Raw genomic sequence first — 10,375 nt, forward strand, 5'->3', positions numbered from 1 at the left:
GCAGTGTTGCAGCCAGTTTGGGTTGACACCATGCTGGAGGAGTATGACTCCATAGTTGATAACATTGTTTGGGATGTGGTCCCAAGACCGAAGGACAAGTCAGTGGTGAGCTCCCGTTGGATTTACAAGGTAAATCAAGCTATAGATGGTAGTGTTGAGAAGAATAAGGCCATATTTGTGGTCCATGGCTTTTCACAGGGAGAGGGGATTTACTATGATGAAAGCTTTGCTCCTGTTGCAAGGTACTCATCAATCAGATATATATTGGCACTATCAGCACAGATGGATTGGAAGATACATCAAATGGATGTAAAGACAACCTTCCTTAATGGCATGATTGAGGAAGAGGTGTACATAGAGCAACCGGAAGGTTTTGAGACCTTTGACCATGAGTCTCATGTGTGTCGTCTCAAGAGAGTGTTGTATCGGTTGAAGCAAGAACCCTGTGCTTGGTACACCAGGATAGATAGCTACTTCACTAGGTTTGGCTTCATGAAGAGTGAAGCGGATGCGAACCTGTACCACATAGTGGTGGAAGGTAAATTGTTGATCATTGTACTTTATGTTGATGATCTCATACTGACAGGTGATGATCAACTGATCAAGTCTTGCAAGGAGGACCTTGCAAGAGATTTTGAGATGAAGGACATGGGGCTCATGCATTACTTTCTTGGCATGGAGGTATGGCAAGGTGATGGGGAGTTGTTTGTATCTAGGGTAAGTATGCCAACAAGATACTCAGGAGATTTTGCATGGAGAGCAGCAAACCCATGGAGACTCCTCTAGAAGGTAACTAGAGGAAGGAGGATGCTACTTCAGGGGAAGTAGTGGAACCTACTATTTACAGTTAGCTTGTGGGTTCACTCATGTACTTGGTGAGCACTCGACCAGATATGTGCTATGTAGTTAATCAACTTAGTCAAGCGATAGTTAGACCTACCAAGCTGTATTAGAAGGTGGAAAAACATTTGTTGAGATACCTTAGGGGAACTTCTCAATATGGATTATGGTACAGACAGATAAAGGGAGTGAAACTTCAAGGCTTCACTAATGCAGATTGGGCAGGGATTCCATCCGACAGGAAGAGCACATCAGGAGGGATCTTCAGTATTAGGTCAGTGACAGTTTCTTGGTACAGCAGGAAACAAAGATCGGTTGCACTCAGTTCGGTAGAGGCAGAGTACATGGCTACGATTCAGGCAGCATGTGAGGCCATATGGATGAGGAAGATCCTGGTTGGTTTGTTTGGTCAGCAAATGGATCCAATTGTGATTTATTGCGATAATCAGAGTTGTATCAAACTCTCTGAAAATCCAGTTTTTCATGATCAGTCCAAGCATTTTGATATATGATATCATCATCTCAGATATTATGAATTGAGGTGGATTATGTTGTTAGAGTACATTCCCATGGAGGAAAAAGATGTTGAAATTTTGACAAAGGCATTATCAAGATGTAAATTTGAGTTTCACAAACACAGGATCGGGGTAGCTGATAATCCCTTTCTTGTTGAGAGGGAGTGTTCAGAAATGGCAACAAGAAATTCTAGTTTATTTTTTCCTTGAATTAAACTGGGAATTAAAATAAAATTATATTCTCATAACAAGATGTAAATAGTAAGTTTAATTAACCTAATTAGATTAAGAATTTCAAGTTGGAAGTCTTTATGTAGTCATGTGTTGAAAATGGCAACAAGAAATGCTATAAATAGCATTTCAAGTACCAGTGTTCGATATAGCAACAAGGAATGATTAAATAGAAATGTTATAAATAGCATTTCGAGATAGATTCCAATTTTAGTTAGTCCCTGAACTAAAATTGAGAATTAAAATTCGAATTTGATCTTAGAAGTTGTTTGTAAAATAATTAATTAATTCATCTTGAGTTAATTAGTTGTAGAAAATCAAACATGAAGTCTATGTGAAGACATGCAACAGTTTCCCCTTTGATTGAGGAAGTTATCCCTTGATTAAAGAAGATCAGGATGAGTTGTACTTTGAGTTGTAATTAGTTAGCTCAGTTAACTGAGTTAAGTCCAGTTAGATTAGTTCCAACAGTTTGTGGAACTGATTATGAGTTTAGTTAGTTAATGCATGCATGCATGTAACTGTTGCACTTTATATAACTGAATATTCTCTCATAAATAACTCATGCATGTTAATTCAGTCAAAGACCCAGTTGAGATCAGAGGAAGGGACAGTGTAATATCAGTTGGAGGATTTTTCCTATATAGGAAACTCATCCATGCAAAAGGAATTATCTCCTTCAGGATTGCGCAGTTACTTCTGAGTTTAGTGAGTAGTGTGAGAGGTGAATTCACACAGGTTGCAGCATTGGACCCCAGGAGAAACTACGCAAGGAAATAGGAGGCTAGGAAGGCAGAGGAGAAGGTTTGTGAGAAGCCTTTGACTGTCTATGAGTAGCAGATGGATTGTACTGAGAGCTAGATAGCTTGTGAACTAAAGCTTTGTGTAATCCTGAGATATTCCCACTTGTATGATAATACAAAGATCGAGGTTTTTAGCTGAGGCTTTCCCCAGACTATTATTCTGTGTTTCATGTGTATGATTTCTTCTTCTCTGTTATATGTTTTCTGATTGATCTAGCTCAAATTGATTAAGCTTCCGCAAAGTTTGTTGTAGAAGTAGATCTTGTATTTTTCTTTAGTATATTGCATTATCAGGTGATCTCCAATGGGAATTTCTACATCATGTATATGTTCTCCCTAAGTTTTAGGGGTCCAGTATGAGTTTAAATTGAGTTGGAAATTAGATCACTCAGTTTACTGAGTTAAGTTTAGTTACATTAGTTCCAAACTATCTGAGGAACTAATAGAGAGTTAATAGCCAGTTGGTGCACTAGTGCATCCACAAGTGTCACTCTAGTTAACTCAAGATTCCCTCATCAAAAACTCATGCATGTTAATTCTCAGAAAGACCTATTTGAGACTAAAGTGAAGGAACAATGCACTATTAGTTGTATTATTTACTGGAGTGTAAATATCATGCATTCATCATATATTGATCCTATGTTTGGATTGTGCAGTTTTGGAAGCATGAATTCCCTTTAAATATGGGTTATTCATCCTAGGAATTATGAAAGAGATTAGGGGCTTAGAAAGCTACAGAATTGGCTAAGTGTTAGACAAGAGTTAGCTTGTGCGCTGAGAGATTTGAGAATACTTGTGCGGAATTTTTCTAGTGAGAACAAGCTTTGTATCTTCACCCATATTTCTGATATCTGAAATACAAATAGCGAGGTTTTGAGCAGTGTATTTCCCCATATACACCTTGTGCTATGTTCCATTGATGTATCTTCTTCTTGTTCTTATTGTTTTCATCGATCTATTGGCTTCCGGTTGAAAGTAGAAGTGGATTCTTGTCATGTGCTTTAGTACATTGCATGAGCTTGTGAATCTATGGGATTTTCTACATGTACAAGCAAAACACATAAAATACTAACAAGTGATTTGCTAGTCAGCACAAGTAATCCTCAATCGATCTAAACAAAGAAACCTCAAACAAAACAATCAAATCCCACATAAATAAAGAAACAAAAATTATGGAGGAAGAAGATGAGGAAGTAGAGTAACACAATGAGGAACAAGTCTCGTCGAAGCATATTTAGTTGGATATCCCTACTAACATTGATTAGGGGGGTAATGTTGAGAAATAATCATATCAACAATAAGAGAGGTAGGTATATAAACAAAAAAGCATCCTACATCAATCTATAATACAACTATAACTGACCATGTTGCCACAATAGTCAAGGGAACCATAACATACTACACAACAATAATAGATAGACCCACAGCTGGTTGAGCATCAACAATTACAGAATATCGTTTAATTGACCCCAAAAAAAAACAAGAGAAATAAAAATATCCATTGGTGTCATCAAAGATAAAACATCATATCAAGTTGCAAAGTGGAAAAGAGAAGTCAAAGACCCATACTACATCTAGTCAAGTAGAAGTGACTTCATTTCTAGCACATCAATCCAATGTATGCTTCTGAAAGCTAGGTGTTTAAATTATTTTATGATATTCCTCAATAAGTATATGTTAGTTAGAAAATATCACTAGAATCTATTGAATAATATCAATATAGGAAGGATATAAAAGAAATTTGGGAAAAATGTACAAACCTTACACAGGAGAAGTTAAAATACCTACATCAATGGTTGGTGAGGAAAAACTAGATGTAATGCAACAAATCATCCACCAACTAATATATCTCAATGTAAGAATGAAGGAAAAGCTTCAAAAATTGTAACAAAAAAGTAAGAAGAAAAATGTAGATGAAACATCTTAAATTTTACTATAAGAATTTGCTTCATTTGGGAAGGTGAAGCAACATTGGACTACACTGCTACTATGAATTATGTGCTTAATAACTAGCTAGCATACTTGGAGACTACATGCAAATGACTAAGGCTACAATAGTTACTCATCAAAGGCTTAGACGACAAATAGAAAAGCAGTCACAACACTTGACACCCAGATTGAACAAGACAAGAAGGCCAAAACAAAACCAATATGAGAGAAGAGGTTATGGCTAAAGGAAGGAAAGAAAGAAAAAATGGATCCCAACAATACCTCATAGTGCCTCCATAGAATTCAACAGCAAATGTAGGAAATGGAGCAAAATGGTAATCCCCAACTTCCATATTTCTAAGGAAATTCACTTTTAGATGAGTTTAAATATTTGGCACAAATGAATTCTTTGGAAGCATAGGTCTAGTACTTAGTTAGAAAATGGAGCACATTTAATTATTACCTACAAAGGATAGCTCCAACAAGTCTCGTGAAAACATTTGGTGAAACACAAACTTCAACTTCTTTCCAACAACCTTCACTTCCCCATCTTAAGTATTAATTTTTCAGCCCAAGTACTTCTAAATATGCTCCATAGGCACATCATAATCAATCTACTATAGTAGAAATAGAAGTTAAAGGTTACAATGGATCACCTGCAAAACTATAAAGATGAGGAATCAAAGTCATAGATAAAGATGTTCATCCACACTTTTGGCCGAAATAACACTAACCATAGATAGTCTAAAACTAGTGGCAACTACACCAACATTAGTGCATACCGATAAGGAGCTCAACTTTGTACCAACAAAAATTCAATGAAGCATCAACCATCATTAGCACCTTTATTCTTGTAATTTTGTTCTGCATTTTGTAATGTAAATTTTTAAATATCCCCGTATTTAGGACAAAGAAGGAACTGAGGATGGAGGAGATGTTGGAGGGGCTAGTCAACCTAGTCGATTAGTCAAAACAAGTCGACATAACCCACTTAGATTCTACAAGCCAATATATCATCCAAATAAACAATAACAAATTAATCTAGACAAGGGAGTAGTACATCATCCATTAGTATCGTGAATGTAGTTGATGTATTGCATAGACCAAATGGCATGACTGCCCACTCATACAAACCTTGTCTATTTTTGAAGATCATCTTCTAGGTGTTTTATTCTTTGACTTGTAATTGGTGACATCCTAATTTTAAATCTAGCTTGGTGTAGTATTTTTCTTGCTACAACTAGTCTAACAAATCATCAATATTAGAAAAGGGGTACCTATTCTTGAGTGCAATCTTATTTAATGCTTTGTAATTGATGCACATTAACCAAGTACCATCCTTCTTTGGTACAATTATGATGGGCGACCCAAAAGGTGAGGTACTTGGTTGAATCAAAACCTATTCTAGTAGTTTCTGCAACTAGTTCACTTCACTTTCATATTGAATGGACTATCTCTACAACCCAATATTTGGCAATGGAGAGTGACAATAATTGGATTTTTTGTGTCATCTCCCTCTTGGATGGTAGCCCTTTAGGTTCCTAAAAAAATCCCTTGTATGCTTGTATCAACCCTTCTATTTGTTGTTTCTATTCTTTGTTACACCCCTCTAGGGATGTCTTTGCCCTTATTGACACCTCACCAAAATAATTCTCTCTTAAGAATAGTGAAACATATTTTTTGCTAGAAATACTCAATGTCTTGGCTTCATTTGCACTTACCAGTGAAATCTTGGACTTCATTTGTGTACATTGATGATGAATGATATCCCATCTTTGATAAGGTGATATAATTGGTTGGCTCTTTGCATAACAAATTAAATCCTGCATATGCATTTAGGTACTTCTAAACATGACTCCACATACATTAAGTGGTACTACAACAAATTCTATTTCATCAATATAATCATCACTAATAGTAAATTTTATTCTACACCATCTTGTTACCTTAATTTCGACATCATTATTTACCCTTCCCAATGGATATTGGCTAGGATGATTATGAACCTCAAATCCAAGTTTTTTACTAGATCAACTACTATTAGATCAGTCTGTGAACCTGAGTCGAAGAGGGCATCTATCTTGGTCTTCTTGAACTATATCTTAATTGGAAGAGTTATGCAATCTCCTTATCTTCATGTTGATGAAGGAGATTCATTTTCACTTCATTCTACACTAAGGTGAAAACAATCTTCTCATCCACATCGAAGTTACTTTCCACCTTATTTCTTGAATCCATGGAGAGAATGTTATTTTTCTTCCCATCCTTCTTACGAGTCATCAGTTTCAACTCTGGATGTAATTTCCAACACTTCTGCTCAATATGACCATCAATGTTGTGATGATTGTAATGTTTTTAGTGGTTGCGGTGATTGTTAGGATCCTTGCACTAATGTGCAATGGTTGTTGTCTTCTTATCCTTTCCACTTTCCACTTTTTCTTCCCTTCATTGTAAGATTTCTGGTGCTCTTTCTATTTGAAGCCACTTTAACTCCCTTTCTTTTGGCCTATGCTTTCCAGGTACTATGCTTGTACACAAGCCTCATCCATTGTTCTTGGCTTGAAAAACATCACCTGCTTTTGTAGATGGTTGTGTATACCCCCCTCCCCCCTGATAGTTGAGGAGTGCATCTGAGCTCGGTGGAGAGATACACAACATGATGGTCATCTTCCTTAATTTAGTGGCATAATCTTGTAAATTCCCCCCCTACCATTTCTTGAAGTAGTTTCATCGAATCTATTGGTCCTCTATACACATGATAGGGTAAAATTAGGACTTTATGAGGGGGTTGAAGTCCTCCCACTTTATCATTAGGGAATCACCCTCTAGCCTAAGTGTCTATGTATGGATTTCCCACTAGGTTAGGGTGTGGCCCTCTTCTGCTCCACATCTAAGTGGTGAATGCTATATACTTATAATTGATGCAACCAATGATTCCATTTTAATGCATCAATCGTACCTTGGTATGACTTTGTGTCGATATTTGCTTCCATATTGAATAGAGACTATGAATGGGTAAGAACACTTGAACTCAACTACTCTTTCACAAGTTATTTCCTTGACTTCCTTTCTAAGTCTTCATGATCCTCTAATTTCCTCTATGATCTAACCTCTAAGTTGGAATCTCCATCTTCTATGATTCCAAACTTATTTTCTAAATTTGCTACAAGGAGGATAATATTATGGCTGATATCAACAACTTGCACTTCCATCCTCGCAAATCTCTCTTCTACTGGATCATGGTTATTGTGAACAAAGTCATAGGCCATGGCTATGGTTATGCGACATTTTCCTTAAACCACTTCCTTGGTCCCCTACAACCCCCCACGAGATTCCCTAAGAAAAGATGCTCTAATACCAATATGTTTTGTAAAATTCCATCTGTATTCCACTTGAAAAATTGTCATAACATATCTAATCAAATAAATTTTAATCTATAGTATGAAGGTTAAATTCCTTTAGATGTCATATTTGTTAATTATTGAATTTGTGTTTATGCATGAAATAAAAAAAATATAGAAAATAAAGAACAAAAAATATAATCACATGCCATCTGTAATGAACAAAAATATTTTCTATGGTGAACCCTTTCAAGATAAAACCCAGTGGGAAGGTGAGGTTGCTCTACTCTCTTTTCTCTTTAAAGTGGAAAAACGCAAGTACAATGAAGAATGCACTCTCTATGGAGTTACCTAAGACTTGTGGCTTGTGAGGTTGTTATAGAACACTAACACCCTCCATTATGCTCTCTAACCCCCACACCCAGTTTCTCTACTCTAATATGGAATAAGATACCTTCGAATAGAATGGAACCCCTACTCCTTATATTGGCCTTGTAAGTTAACATAACCCTATAGCCAACTAGGGCTAGGTTTGACTTATTCAAATTTCAACTAGAGTTACAAATTTGTGCCTTTTGGAGTCTTATTCATAGTTCACACATGGCTAGCCCCCTTTGTATGAGTATGGGGGTTAATGTGGCATCCTATTGAACCATGGTGGTTGAACTAGAAGGTCAACTTCTGAAGGCATAACTTTTTCGTATGAACTCTGATTGAAGTCTTTCCTACACCATTGGAAAGGTTATTGAGTCTAGGATAGGACCATGGGATTTGCACAAGTGAGATTTTTTGACTCCAAAAAGATCCATTTAGTGCCACTAAATGCCTCTAAAAGGTTTCAAACCCCAAGTCTTTGACTTGGGACCGACTAGTAAAAATGGCCCTACAAGCTAATTCCTTTGAGTTTTCCACTCTAAAAGAATTAAGATAGATGGAAAAAATTATAATGATCTAATCTAGGAGTTCACAATGTCCTAGTGCCTTAATATTTTTCTCCATTATCTTATTTTTATTCCTTGTGAGTTCCATCTGCTTGATAATCTGCTACTATTTTAAAACTTGGTGCTCAATAACTAGTGTTAGCAACACCTTGACTATCCATAGTAGCTTAGTTGTTAGGTATAACTTAGTATCCTATCTTATGCATAACTAGGATAAACCATCCATCCTAATAATTCCTCCTCATTCTTCTCTTTGGTTGTGGCTTCTTTTCTATCATTGATTAATTATTGACATTGATCAATGGATTTTGAGCTTTTAGGGAAGATTTGATATGGTAAAAATTGTATGCTCTCTTTGATTATTACTAAACTTGTGTCAAGAGCACATTATGCTTATTTGATATTTTGGCCTTGACCCTCTTCTCCCTTTTATGTCCCTATTTGTGCCCCTCAAGGGTTCGGTGAATTTCCTTTCCTTTCTTATTCGATCCGTAAATTATTTTATTGTTAGTAGTGGCCATGATTATGATAGGCCAGAGTAAAGAGACACCCAAAATCCCAAGTCCAAAGTTTATGTACATTAAATCACCCTCGGTACACATAAATCCCAATTGGTGAGTTGGTCACAATTGACCAAAGAAAATAGTTAGTGAGTCAATGCAAACCAAAATAATGTATGACCAACTAAACCCTAACTCCCTAATCAATGTATCAAATTCCATAGGAGAATGCTAGTGATAGTCTAGCCGAAAGGTGTAAACAATAAAGTATTAAGCCTACCAACTAGAAGAAATGGCACAAGGTGTAAACAATAAAGTATTAAGCCTACCAACTAGAAGAAATGGCACACATTAGGAAGCTAGCAGAGAATAATTAATGTATTGAACTCCCTAATGCAAATTATGCGTGTATATATATAAATACATAAAGGCTTTTGAAAATTTGATGTTTCAACGATGGGTGTGTATACACATACCGTTGTGGTCTTCGTTCACTTGGAATTGTGTGAAATATTTATTTAGTTAAGATGATGGTGACTCTAAACCATGTGTCCCCCTCTTCATCGACATTGATGTTGATGCATGTACGTGGAATCTTCGCCCTTCGTCTAGACGTGCATGCCCATGCTATTCAACACTTTGACTGCGTAAGTTCTGCTTAACAAATATTATATGGTGATGTGAGTGCTTTATAGCGTTAACATAGAACATCTCACTTTAAATGTATTTTCCATAGTATGTACTATCTCTTTTTCTTTTTAAGAAATTGATATTTTGATTTTTTCATGCGATTAATAAATTGATTAAGTATTAATGAAAATTTTAATAATATTTATTATTAGTATTATTATTATTTAATTGTGTTGAATCAATATTATGTTTAAGTAATTTTAGTAAAGTTTAGAATTATTATTTTTTCATTTTTTTTAATTTTTAATATTTAAATATAATTTTTTATTTATTAAATTTACATTATTTAATAAATTTAAACATATTATTTTTTTATGGACATGTAAAAGGTATTTTAATTGATACATTTAAATAAAACTTGTTATCAAAATAAGAAAAAGACTATCAACGGGTTTAGTTGGAGGAAATTACTAGAAAATCATATACAAGATTAATAAGTGTTTTAACAATCAACACAAGTAAGGCTCAGTCAATCTAAACAACGAAACTTCAAACAAAACAATCAAATCCTGCATAAATAGATTTGACTTTAGACTCGCCACCCACATAGGCAACAAAAATTATCGAGGAAGAAGATGAGGAAGT

The sequence above is a fragment of the Pinus tabuliformis genome, chromosome 3_2 (genome assembly GCF_031772625.1).
Source record: "Pinus tabuliformis cultivar Carrire ecotype Pingquan chromosome 3_2, CPIR1, whole genome shotgun sequence".
NCBI lineage: Eukaryota > Viridiplantae > Streptophyta > Pinopsida > Pinales > Pinaceae > Pinus > Pinus tabuliformis.